General features: G+C 42.9%; 2 protein-coding genes across 7 annotated transcripts in view; both read left to right on the top strand.

Moving 5' to 3' along the window:
- The window catches only part of ATXN7 (ataxin 7), a 164,242-nt gene that overhangs the window by 44,874 nt on the left and 105,795 nt on the right, over positions 1-13,573 (top strand). The window lies entirely within an intron of this gene.
- The window catches only part of SYNPR (synaptoporin), a 564,283-nt gene that overhangs the window by 520,328 nt on the left and 30,382 nt on the right, over positions 1-13,573 (top strand). The window lies entirely within an intron of this gene.

Genomic DNA, 13,573 nt, shown 5'->3' with positions numbered 1-13,573 from the left:
ATGATATCCTTTTTTTAATACTATTCTGCTGAAAAGATTAACATGATACTAGGAAGTCAATGACAAGGGGCAGGGGAAAAAGAAGTGTCACAAGCTCATGTCTGCAGGGACCAAACAGGTAGAAGAATGAAATGGGCCAGGTGGACCTGGGGAACTATCACGTGACCAATCTAAAGGGCAGCCCCTTTTCAGTGTCAGCTGATTGTAAGCCCAGTATCCATTCAGCAATTGTTACTGCATGTCTACCATGTGTTGTGCTTTTCTGGGCACTGGGAATTAAGTAGGAAATCAAAGGGACAAAAGTCCCTGCCATTGTGATACCTTTTAATGGAAGGAAACAGATAATAGATAGCAAATGCAATCAATAAGTACATTTTTCATTATATTAGATGATGATGACTGGTTAGAAATAGCAGGTCAGGATAAGGAAAATCAGGAGTGCGGATGAGGGGTGGGCTTACAATTTTAAGTAAGGGTGGTCAGGGTTGGATTTTTTGAGGTGAGATTTTAGTACTGACTGTGAAGGAGTGAACCACTGAACTTCCTGGAGATACAGTGAACATTCAGTGCAAAGGCCTAAAGTAGAGCCTGCCTGGGTTGTCCAAGCAACGGAAAGGAGAAGGCCAGAGCTGAATGAGCAGGCAGGAGAGTGGGAGGAGACACAGACAGACAGGCACAAGACCTGTGTACGCCACCTCATAGGCCATGCAGGCCGTGGCTTTGGGAGAAGTAGGAGGTCACTGGAATGTGAGTACCGGAGTGACTTGATCTGACTTCTGTTTGAATGAAACTATTGGGGGGTACTATATTGAGGTAGGGTGCAGGGGGAAAGGATAAAAGCACTAAGACCAGTTCATCAGCGGTTAACCCAGGCAAGAGATGATGTTGCCAGACCTTCCAGGTTTTTAAAGGAACTGGAATCTTGACCTTAATGATTTTCCTTGAGGTTTCCTATGTTAGCAACTAATTTAAGAAATGCAAACAGTTTGAGTCTACCTAAATAAGTCTAGGATTCTGCCATGTGTTGACAATTTGCTACCTTGGGTGTAGAAGTGGAGGGATTCAGAGTAAGCTGAGGACTCTGGGCCAGGCTAACTTGGGGAGGGTAAGAGTTGATTTGAAACTCACATGAAAGCTTGACTTTGATTTGCATGTGAAACTGAAGGAAGGGAAAGATAATGGCCCGCAACTATTCACCACACTCAAAAAGTAGAAACAGCCCAAATGTCCATCAGCTGGTGAATGGATAAAAAAATAAAAAACATGGGATATGCACACAGTGGAATATTATTCATCTGGAAAGAGAAAGTATTGAGCCTCAAAAGCATTATGCTAACTGAAAGAAGCCAGAAACAAAAGTTCACATATTGTATGATGCAGAAAATCCAAAATAGGCAAAACTTTTGAGACAGAAGACAGATGTGGCTTCTAGGGGTTAGGGGGAGGGATGGGAGAGGAGTGACTGCTTACTGGGTACAGGGTTTCCTTTTGGGGTGATGAAAGTGTTCTGGAACCAGATAATGATAATGGATGCATCACATTGTGAATATACTAAATGTCACTAAGTGTACACTTTAAAATTGTTAAAATGGTAAATTTTATATTAAGTGAATTTTATCTCAATTTTTTAAAAGGGCATATGGGAAAACATTGTAAAGATATGTATTTTGTGTCTTTTTTAGCCGGAGTGGAGTCTTTGTAATTAGGAGTGAAGGGTGATAACGCTATAAAAAGGATGTTTGGCCAGATAGGGAAAGGTGTTGACTGCCAGGCCAAAGAGTTTAGAATCTCTGCTTTTGGCAGCAGTGAAATACGCACTCCACAGGAGGAAAGCAACCAAAGGGGTTGGTGCCTGGGAATCCCAGCCTCTGGGTTTCAGAGGAAAGCAAATGGCCCCGGTTTCACCAGTCTGTAATATTGCTACTCAAGTGATTGAATTTTGTGACAATCTCACAGAAGTCTCAAACAAAATTAGAATTTCTTCTTCTTTTAAAAAATATTCTGGTTAGCCCTGGCCGGTTTGGCTCAGTGGATAGAGGGCCTGCCTACAGACTGAAGAGTCCCGGGTTCCATTCCGGTCAAGGGCACATGGCCAGATTGCAGGCTCAGTCCCCAATAGGGGGTGTGAAGAAGGCAGCTGATCAATGATTCTCATCATTGATGTTTCTATCTCCCTCTCCCTCTCCCTTCCTCTCTGAAATCAATAAAAATATATTTTAAAAAATATTCTGGTTATAAAAGTTTGTCATTAAACAAAATTAGATAACTATGTGAGGTGATGGATGTGTCAGCTAATTTTATATATATATAAAATCACCACATTGTACACTTTAAATTTACACAATGTTATATGTCAATTATATTTCAATAAAGCTAGAAAAATGTAAGTATTACATAAATATGTATGTTAATAACAAGCCCCTTTAATTACATTCTTTCACTTTCTGCTCCCCATAAATCCAAAGTTATCTGGACTGTTTTCTATGGACAGAGTTATCATTATCATAGTTATTGCTTTTTCACAAAAATAGACACATACACTGAGTGGCCAGATTATTATGACCACCTGACGTTTGTAGGCAAATTAGCCATACACTGCATCGTATGGGATATGGAAGCCGAAGGCCTGTTCGAACACCTTTGCTGTCTGCAGTTACCAAGATAAAACGTCTCCAAGATACCAAGATAATTCACACTGGAACACAAGGATTCGACAGTCGAGCATTGGAAAAAAGTCATGTGGTCCGTTGAATCACATTTCTAGTTGCATCATGCAGATGGCAGAGTGAGAATTTGTCAGAAACAGCATGAAAGCATGCACCCCACATGCATGAGTACAACCCTTCAAGTTGGTGGGGGCAGTGTCATGGTTTGGGGCATGTTTTCCTGGCATGATTTGGGCCCTTTAATTCATGTGGAACAACATCTGAGTAGCACAACATACCTAAGTATCGTTGCTGATCAAGTTCATCCTATCATGTGGATGGCATATCCCATTGGAGATGGCTTCTTCCAACAAGACAATGTGCCATGCCACGGTGCTCGTATTGTGCAGGAGTGCTTTCAAGAACATGAGGGAGACTTTACCTTGCTTAGGTGGCCCCCACAATCACCAGATCTCAATCCAATTGAGCATTTGTGGGATGAAGTTAAAAGAGCCATCAGGCAGCTGGTTCCACAACCATCAAATCTCACAGAACTGGACAGTGCTATTCATCAGGCATGGTGTCAGGTTCCTCGCATCACCTTTCAACATCTCGTGGAGTCAATGCCAAGAAGAATCGCTGCAGTATTGAAGGCAAAAGGTGGCCCAATGAAGTACTGATGGGGTGGTCATAATAATCTGGCCACTCATGTTCAAATATATCCCACGTTCAAAGGCTGTTAAATCGCGTTGTTTATCCATATCTTCAGAAAAAAAAAATCACTTCTACTGTCGTGGTAAACAACCTGCTTCCTTATTTATTATGGTCTCGCCCTCTAGCAACTTCAGTGTGAAATTATAGCTAATTTGTCTACAAACGTCAGGAGGTCATAATAATGTGGCCACTCAGTGTATTATGTATAGTATTTTATATGTTGCTTTTTAAAAACTCTTATTTTGGCTGTTTTACCACTTCTTTCTTTTGGATTGCTACATTATATGCTATACTTCTATTTGTTGAGCGTGGTTGACCTATGAACCAAGAGGTCGCAATTCGATTCTCAGTCAGGGCACATGCCTGGTTTGCAGGCTCGATCCCCATTGTGGGCCAGCAGGAGGCAGCTGATCAGTGATTCTATCTCATCTTTTTTTTTTTTTTTTTCTATCTCATCTTTGATGTTTCTATCTCTCTCTCCCTCCCCCTTCCTCTCTGAAATCAATAAAAACATTTTTTAAAAATTGGAAAACAATTGCCATTTATTTCTCTATAAAAAGGTTGAGGTATCAGAAAATATGAAAGCAGCTAACGCTTACTGAGCAGGGAGCACTGACTATGAGCCAGGTGCGTTTCTCAGCATTTAACCCATTGACTCCTCATGACAGCCTGATGAGGTACATGCTGTCATGATCCTCCTTGCACAGAGAAGCTCACGGAGGCGGAGATCAAGTATGCCTAGAGTGGGGCGTGGAGAGCTGGCTTCAGGTCCAGCTTTAGTGGCAGCTGATGGTTGTCATGAGGGACCTTGTGTGAGATCATAGAGATTTTTCAAGAGACGTCAATCTGGAATTTTGTATGAAATTTTTCAAGTTTTAATGTTGGCTTAAAAAAAATAATAGCTTGCCCTAACCAGTTTGTCTCAGTGGATAGAGCGTTGGCCTGCGGACTGAAGGGTCCCAGGTTCGATTCTGCTCAAGGGCATGTACCTTGGTTGCAGGCACATCCCTAGTGCGGGGTGTGCAGGAGGCAGCTGATCGATGTTTCTAACTCTCTATCCCTCTCCCTTCCTCTCTGTAAAAAACTCAATAAAATATATTTTAAAAAATAATAGCTTTATTGAAATATAATTCAAGTACCACAAATTTACCCATTGGATAGTTTTTAGTGTATTCATGATGATACTCAGCCATCACCTCTCTCTAGGTCCAGAACATGTTCACCCCAAAGGAGACCCCATTTCCACCCAGCAGTACTCTCCACCCTCCCCTCTCACCAGATCCTGAAGCCACTCATCTGCTTTCTGTCTCTATGGGTTTGCCTATTCTGGATATTTCATATAAGTGGAATCACATGATATGTGGCCTTTTGTGTCTGTTTCTTTTACTTGTTTTTGAGGTTCATCCATGTTGTAGCATTACTTTTAGTGACTGAATAATGTTCCTATGTGTAAATATACCACATTTTATCTGTTCATTAGTTGATGGACACTAGAGGTGTTTACACATTTTGACTATTATAAATAATGCTGTTATGAACATTGCTGTATAAGTATCTCTTTGAGCCCCTGCTTTCAGTTCTTTTGAGTATACTAGGGGCCAGGTGCATGAAATTCGTGCACTCGGGGCGGGGGGGCCCTCAGCCCAGCCTGCCCTCTCTCACATATTGGGAGCCCTCAGGAGATGTCCTACTGACCGCTTAGGCCTGCTCCCTGCTCCCCCTGGGGAGCAGGCCTAAGCCGCAGTCTGGCCTCCCTTTGTGGGAGGTGACCAGGCTGATCAGGGGAAGGCACCAGCCCCATCACCCCGCTGCTGCAGCCACTGCCAGTCACTGCAGCCAGCAAGGTTTTTTCATCAACACGGACTCCAGTCCCTTCACCATGAAAAAATGACAACTTTCTTTAGGCATTTTCAAGATGTGTCTTTCATAGGATATGACATTTCTTTATTATTTTTTTTATCCTCACCTGAGGATATGTTTCCATTGATTTTTAGAGAATGTGGAAGAGAAAGGGAAAGACAGAGAGAAACATCAAAGTGAGAGGAACACTTTGATTGGTTACCTCCTGCATGAGCCCTGACCTGGGCCCCGGCCAGGGAGGAGCCTGCAACCTAGGTACATGCCCTTGGTCAGAATTGAACCCAGACCCTGCGGTCGGCCAAGGCATTATCCACTGAGCCAAACTGGCTAGGGCAGGATATGACATTTCTTAGCCCTCCAGCAGCAGACCTTCGTTTTTTTTGCCAGGAGTATGGTGAAAAACCCTAGATCACCTTTTTGGATTCTTATTACCCAAGTTACTAAGAATATTACCAGTGGCATACAGGGAGCTTAGCCAATGAGCGGTCAGAAAAGGTGTTTCCTCTGTAGTTCACTCTGATCACCGGCTCGGCCCCCCACCCAGGCCTGACGCCTCGGCCAGAGGCATGACCCCCATCACCCTCCGATCGCCAAATCGGCCCCTTGCCCAGGCCTGACACCTCTGGCCAAGGCATCATGCCTGGGCAGGGAACCCCCAGACCCCTCCAATCGCCAGCTCTGCCCCCCTGCCCAGGCCTGATGCCTCTGGCTGAGGTGTCAGGCCTGGGCAGGGGACTCCCAGACCCCTCTGATCGCTGGCTCGGACCCCCGCCCAGGCCTGACGCCTCTGGCCCAGGCATCAGGTCTGGGCAGGGGACCCCCACCTCCCCCTGATCACCAGCTCTGCCCCCCTCCCAGGCCTGACACCTCTGGCCAAGGCTTTAAGCTTGGGCAGGGGCCTCCCGCAGCTCCGATGGCTGGCTCCATCCCTGCCCAGGAGCCCCCTGGCTCAGTCCCTTCCTACGCTGCTCAGGGCCCACACGGGGCCTACCTCGGAGTGACCTGGGTGCCGATGATGTTCCCGGGACCCAGGCCGCTGGGTGCCTATGTATGCAAATTAACCGCCATCTTTGTTGGGTTAATTTGCGTACTCATCCAATTGGCTGATGAGTGTAGCAGAGTGACACTAATTTGCATGTTTCTCTTTTATTAGTGTAGATACCTAGAAATGGAATTGTTGGATCCCATTGTAATTCTGTGTTTAACCTTCTGAGGAACTGCCAGGCTGTTTCCACAGGGACTGGACCATTTTACAATATGCCAGACATGCACAAGGATTTAATTCCTCACATCCTAACCAACACTTGTCATTTTTTGTTTGTGTTTGTTTGTTCTTATTTACTTACTAGCCATCATAGTAGGTGTGTAGTGGTATTATTGTGGTTTTGATCTGTATTTCTCTAATAACAAATGATGTTGAGCAACTTTTCATTTGCTTATTGGTCATTTGTATTATTTTCTTTGGAGAAGTACCTATTGAGATCTTTTGCCCATTTTGAAAATTGGATTATTTGTTCTTATATATATATATATATATATATATATATATATATATATATATATATATATATATATATATATACTAAAGGCCTAGTGCACGAAATTCGTGCATGGGGTGGGGGTGTGTCCCTCAGCCCAGCCTGCACCCTCTCCAATCTGGGACCCCTCAAGGGATGTCCGACTGCCCGTTTAGACCCAGTGGGATCAGGCCTAAACGGGCAGTCAGACATCCCTCTCACAATCCAGGACTGCTGGCTGTCAACCGCTCTGCCTGCCTGCTTGATTGCCCCTAACTGCTTCTATCTGTCAGTCTGATCACCCCCTAACCACTCCCCTGCCAGCCTGATCAATGCCTAACTGCTCCTCTGCTGGCCCTAACTGCCCTCCCCTGCCAGCCTGGTCGCCCCATAACTGCCCTCCACTGCCAGCCTGGTTACCCCTAACTATCCTCCCCTTCAGGCCTGGTCCCTCCCAACTGCCCCCCCCTGCTGGCCTGGTTACCCCCAACTGCCCTCCCCTGCCAGCCTGGTCACCCCCAACTGCCCTCCCCTGCTGGCCTGGTCACCCCCAACTGCCCTCCCCTGCTGCCCTGATCGCCCACAACTGCCCTCCCCTGCTGTCCTGATCGCCCACAACTGCCCTCCCCTGCTGTCCTGATCGCCCACAACTGCCCTCCCCTGCTGTCCTGATCGCCCACGACTCCCCTCTCCTGCTGTCCTGATCGCCCACAACTGCCCTCCCCTGTTGGCCATCTTGTGTCCACATGGGGGCAGCCATCTTGTGTGTTGGAGTGATGGTCAATTTGCATATTGCCTCTTTATTAGATAGGATATTCCAGATATACAAGTACCTTATCAGATATATAATTTGTACAAATTTTCTCCATTCTATGTGTTGTCTTTTCACTTTCTTGAAGGTATTATTTGAAGCACAAAAGTTTAATAATTTTGATGAAGTCCAATTTATCTATTTGGCTTTGTGTTTAAAGAAATACCTGGTAAACGGGATTCTAGCCTACTAACCACCCACTTGTGATTGCTGCTCTGTTGCCCCTGCCCCCACAAATCATTGAAACTGATGCTTTGTGAAAATACCCATTTTTCTGAAGTGGAGAGGGGCAAGAAGGTCTGGAAAGTAGCAAAGGTAGATTTCTCACCTGTAGCAATATTATTTCAGTTCACCATTTCTGCTCCTGAAGTTCCTCACTTAGAGCAGTTTGGTGGGGAGGAGGATGTGGAGAAGGAAGAAGAGAAAGGAGTCGAAAGTGGAGAAGCGGATCAGGGCCTCTGTGTCCTGGAGATTTTATGTGATCATGAGAGGTTAAAATAGACTGAACAAGTTAAAAGGTCAGAAACTTTGCCTTGAGTCATAGATGGTGCCATTTACAATCAGAATGGCCATGGGATTGTAGTGATTTTATGTTTCTGGGAAGAAAGGTTTAGGGACTATCTAAAAAGTTAATGGGGTTAAGGTCTCCCTTTTTATATGAGAAAATATGTGGTTAGAGCATCAGACCATTCACCAAAGGATCTCGGGTTCAATTTCTGTTTGATGTACCTGGGTTGCGGGTTCCATCCTCAGCCAGCCAATCGATGTCTCTCTCACATCAATGTCTCTCTCTCTCTTTCTCTCTCTCTCTCTCTCCCTCTCTCTCCCTCCCTCCCTGCCCCTCCTCTCTCTCCCCCTCTCCCCCTCCCCCCTTTTTCTCTCCTCCCTCCTTCTTTCCTTCCCTCCCTTCCTTCTACTCTCTAAAAGTCAATGGAAAAAATATCCTCAGGTGAGGAGTAACAAAAAGAAAACATAATATAGAAAAGTGGGGTGGGGGAAGTGGGTTTGTTTGCTGGTTCTGTGACCTTACTTAGAGCTGGAATTTTGCTGAGGAAAGGGGGAGGAAAGATCAATGTTGAGCCTTCCCTCTTGTACCAGTACACCTGCACTATTAGTTGAGAGTTCAGCCCTAACGCACTTTGTGGACTAGCTTGGGGGGCTGGCACCCACAGATCTTATGGTGTGTGGGGAGGTGAGTTCCAAGTTTCAAATAACACCCTTACCTTGGGAGTGAAACTGTTGATCTCTGGGAGAATAAGCATACATCTCATTGTCACCTTGACTTCAGAGCCTTGTACTCCTAACCCCAGTTCATGAAGTCCGATGATTTAGGGGTGGGGATGAGTTCCTGTATGCTTAATGTGAGGGATAAGGAAATGCTTTCTTAAAGACATGGACTTTGCAGAGGGACTTGATTGAACGGTAGGGTTTCAACCAAGGGGAGGAAAGTATTATAGATGGAGTGACCTGTATGAACAAAGGCTCGGGAGCTAGAGTAGACAACATGTTTGAAGCTATGCATTGGTCATTTTGGCTGGACTATAGAGTGCCCGCTGGAGGGGACACTTAGTTCCAGAGGGCTTGGGACTGGGGCACTCCTTGAGTGCTAGAAGAGAAGTTTTTATTGAATTCAGTGGTCAGGGGAGCTCCTAAAAGTGTTAGAGCAAGGACTGACATAGCGAAAGCCGTGCTTCATTCTGCAGACTGATCTGATCGTGTAACATGGAGAGATTAGAATCCGGGCTCACTATGTGACAGGCATGGCGCTAATAATAGCTAACACTTATATTCACTTTCTTAATCTTCTCATGAAGTAGTTACTTCTCTTTCACTCATAGATGAGGAAGCAGGCACAGAGAGGTTAAATGATTTCCCCAGAGTTAACAGCTAGCAAGTGGTAGAATTGGGATTCGCCTGGGCAGATTGGTTCTAGAATCCATACTCTAACTGATGGGCCCATCAGATGATGATATTTACAGCCAGTTCGGTGAAAGCTGTATCAGAACAAAGATGTCATCGGAATTATTTTTAACAGTGTGTTTAATTTTGCATTTTATTGTATCTGAGGCAGTGCACTGGAACTCGAAACAGTCAGCCTCTTTTTATAGCTAAATGTTGGCCCAACTTTTCCATTCCTTTTCTATAACTTAATCCTTTCTCTCTACTTTTTAAAAACTACTTTACCTGAAGGCTTTAAATGAAGATTTTAAATCAAGCTTGTCAGTAGTTAATAAAAACAGGCCAGTATTAAATTCCTAGAACTATTTGAGCATTATTCAGTTTAAAGTTATAATTTATTACCTTTTATGTATATATTCTTAAATTTTTCTCTTTCAAAGTTTTCTATGACTGGTGAATGTTTCTTTGGGAGAATGTATATGTAGTTACACAAATATGATTAAGAAAACAAACTAAAAATACAAAGCTTTGAACTTCTTGGCAACTGATAACAGTGTGTACAATGAATACATGTACAGGTTAAGTCTTTAAAAAGATAATTACCCTAATCTTTAAGTCTCCTCTTTTCAGCTCTTCATATTTTTCCTAATTTTGCACTTGATTGTCAGCAATTCCAGCCACTGAGCTGATAAATTCCATTTCCTCCTTCCACTGTTCTCCCTCTACTGGAATACTGATGTATGTATGACAGTCTATAAGATATGGTATTTCACTACTGGGAGCACAATTAAGAATGGGCCTTGCCTGCCATACCCCATATGCAAAAGAGAGCCCTGGCTCTGTCTGGAGAAGAAAGAAGGAAAGAGAGAGGTGTGGTCAGAGGAGGGAGAGGGGATACAAACATAGGCTCAGCCAATTTTAGGACGAAATCAAGAAACCAGAGCCAATACATCTAATTCAGTGGATCCGAGTTTCTTGTTACTAAAATGAAGGCAGTCCTTTGGGGTTGATAGTGGAGAATCTCTGTTACCAACCCTGTAATTTGCACTGATAACTATACTGTAGTTGCTGGTTTTTAAGTTTATTACAATGTTGTATTGGGATCAGTGGTTTTTTCTAAATAAAAAGGCTGGTTGTGTGGGGTCTTGCATCTTACAAAATTTTAGGAAATTTTTAGCCATTTTGCATCAAACTGGAATTAAAAACTGGAAAGATCAACCTTTCTTTTCACTTAGTGATGTCTTTGGTGTTTGAACAAAGCATTTACAGTGAATCTGTTGTGCAAATAATCATTCTTGTTAAGAGAGACCTTGTTACCCTTGGCACCTCCTGGGAACATCCCTAAATTTGGATGGTGAAGTAAGGCCATATTTTAAATACATCCCTGGAAGGGATGAAATGCTCAGAACTTGGCAGCGTTTCACTTCTGACGGCCTAGCTCTTAAGCCACAAACAATCTAATTGGTGGTTACAGCTTTTTCCATAAGAGCATTTTGATGAATTAAATGTTTCTCCTACTTCTTACTCTTCTCATGTCCTCAGCGAAATTACTATATTGTGTTCACCTTGTGCCTAGCAGAGTGCCTGGTGTGTGGTAGGTAATCAGGAACCATTTGAAAACTTGAGTCCTCATTACTCAAACCTTATGATACATACCACTATCTGTGCTGACAGATCCCAAAGGTCCTTCGAGCTACAAAACATCAGAAGTGTACTGATAGGAGAACCAATTGATCGTATGCAAGGCACACTGCTATATTAAAATAATTACCTTACATTAATGTAAATTGTATTGGGTCATTTTCTTTTTATATTTTTGAATACAGAGGAGGGTTGCCGGGGTCCAACCCCAGCAGGTCCAGGGGTTCCCAAAGGCGTAGACGGAGTTGGCGAAGAAGGAAGGACACAGAGACAGTGTTCAGTTGATCAGCAGCCTAGCCAGGATCTCCAGCCATGATCTCCAGCCAAGTTCTGGTCTGGATCTCCAGAGAGGTTCTGCCGTTTATTGTCTTGTTACATCCGTATTTATACCAGTTGATTTTAATCCTGTCAATTTCTATTACAAAGGTTAGGGCGTTTCTTATCTCCATTCCAGGGAGTAAAGAGTATGTAGCTTAAGCATGATTGTTTGTAGTTAAAGTGATTAACTACCCACCTGGCACTTAGTTAAGGAGTTTCATCCCCTCCCTAACTTCAGGGAAAAATCCCTACCTGGGGAAACAACCTTTCTCGGAGAGGTGACCTTGGTTAAAACACACAGCGCTAAGGGGAGCAAACATATTAAGAACAGTATGCTATATACGCCAGGCCCCTTGAAACATATGCTGTGCAGATGTTTCTATCCTGCAGCGACTGTGTCAAGCAGCAAGGATGGACTGGCTTCCGGCAGAGGGGTATTTAGGCAGGAAGCCATCAGGCTCTTTATTGTGGCCTGGTAGGTAAAACCACGTTTGAATTTCTGTTGTACTCTTGTTTATAGACAGTGCCCTTTGTATAAGGAGCACTTTTTAAATGCTGCCCAAATTTGAGTATTGGAGCACTGTAGTTGCTTGGCTAGCAGTTTTGGCTTTTGTTGGTGACTCATTCGAACCTTTAGGAAACCCAAACCAATTATGGATATCAGAAACTGCCTGATCTAGAAGGAGTTAGGACTTATGGATGAGGAGGGTGTGGTAAAATGTATTAGCTGTAACAGAAAAGATTGATAGAGAGATGTCAGAAATTGCCTGCCATTCTCTTGGTCCCTACATCTTCAACTTGATGATAAATTTCTCAGATAAGAATTGATCTGAGTTGCTTGGCTTGATATAGGATACTTATTTATAGTATTTATTTTGTGTTAAACATTATACCAAGTGCTTTCCATGGGTCTTTTCATGTAATCCTCAGAAGAAGCCTGGCTTTAACTCTGTTTTAAACTGTGGTGTAGATAAGTTCGGCGACTTGCTCAGGTTACACAGCTTGCAAATGGGAGAGCCAGAATATGAACCCAGAAAGAATTAATAGGGACTTACTCCAGAGCCCTCCCTCATTTTCCTTATCTGTAAATTTTAAGTAATACAACTTCTTCCTTACACAATTGTGACTATTAATTGAGACAGTGCAGTAAAGTATCAATGGCAATGCTAGTAGGTGCTCAGTAATTGATAACTGTATTCGTAATGATTTAATAACTATCAATGCTAAGAAGATACTTAGTATTTTTCATTTTACGCTCTGCTGTGCTTTCTTTACTAAACCAATCAAAAAGTTTGAAGGGGTAAAAAAAGAGGTAGCAGGGATAGGGAGAGAATTGCCATATTGGCGCCCATCGGCTAGCAGTCGTATCAGTGAATCCTGAAGTATGTTCACATGTGAAAAGGGGGAAACCAAGCAGTGTCTTGAGGAAGTGGGACTGTACTTCACCTTTGCCATTCTCCCTATTTTCCTTCTCACCCTGTCCGTATTCAATAGACAAGCTCCCTTTGGTATCTATATAGTTGGGTAGCCTTAAGCTTTTCTTTTTAGTGGCAACTCCAAATGCTATTAAAATTCAAATTTTCAAGTTATCTTAAGTGTGGAATTATAAAATTCAAAGTAATTCGTAAGCTGTGTATTTTAAGGTAGGCAAAACAAGTTAGATGTTTTTATGTACTTCTACAGTTTTTCAGTGATTTGGGAAGAATGAAAAATTAGAAGTCTGCATGGGGGACAAGAGTTAGGAACCCTATTGTTACCAAGGGAATTACATGCTTTACTCATGCATTTTTCTCAGTGGTACTTTCATCGGGCTAAAACTTTAGAAATTGTTCTTTATCATTTTAGTTGTTTCTTTTGGTTGTTTTGTTTTTACTGTTTCTTAGCTAAGGACAGGAAGCATCCATAGTTTCACTTTTTGAAAGTTAGGTTTGCATGAAATCCAGAAAAAAAATTTACATACTTATTTTGAAATCTTTTCAAAATAAATCACATATTTTTTCTAAAGCTTTAAAAGTTTGAATCTAAAATTTAAAACAACCCTTTTCAAAAGAGCCCTTTGTTGAATTTAGGTGCAATAACATTTCCTTATTTTTACTCTTCTTTAAACATTTTTATTTTTCTACAAGTTGGACTTTGTTTCTTTAGCCACCTCTGTCACACCAGATGTG

This window comes from Myotis daubentonii, chromosome 14 (assembly GCF_963259705.1).
Source record: "Myotis daubentonii chromosome 14, mMyoDau2.1, whole genome shotgun sequence".
Lineage (NCBI taxonomy): Eukaryota > Metazoa > Chordata > Mammalia > Chiroptera > Vespertilionidae > Myotis > Myotis daubentonii.
This window is presented reverse-complemented; position numbering and strand designations above follow the sequence as displayed.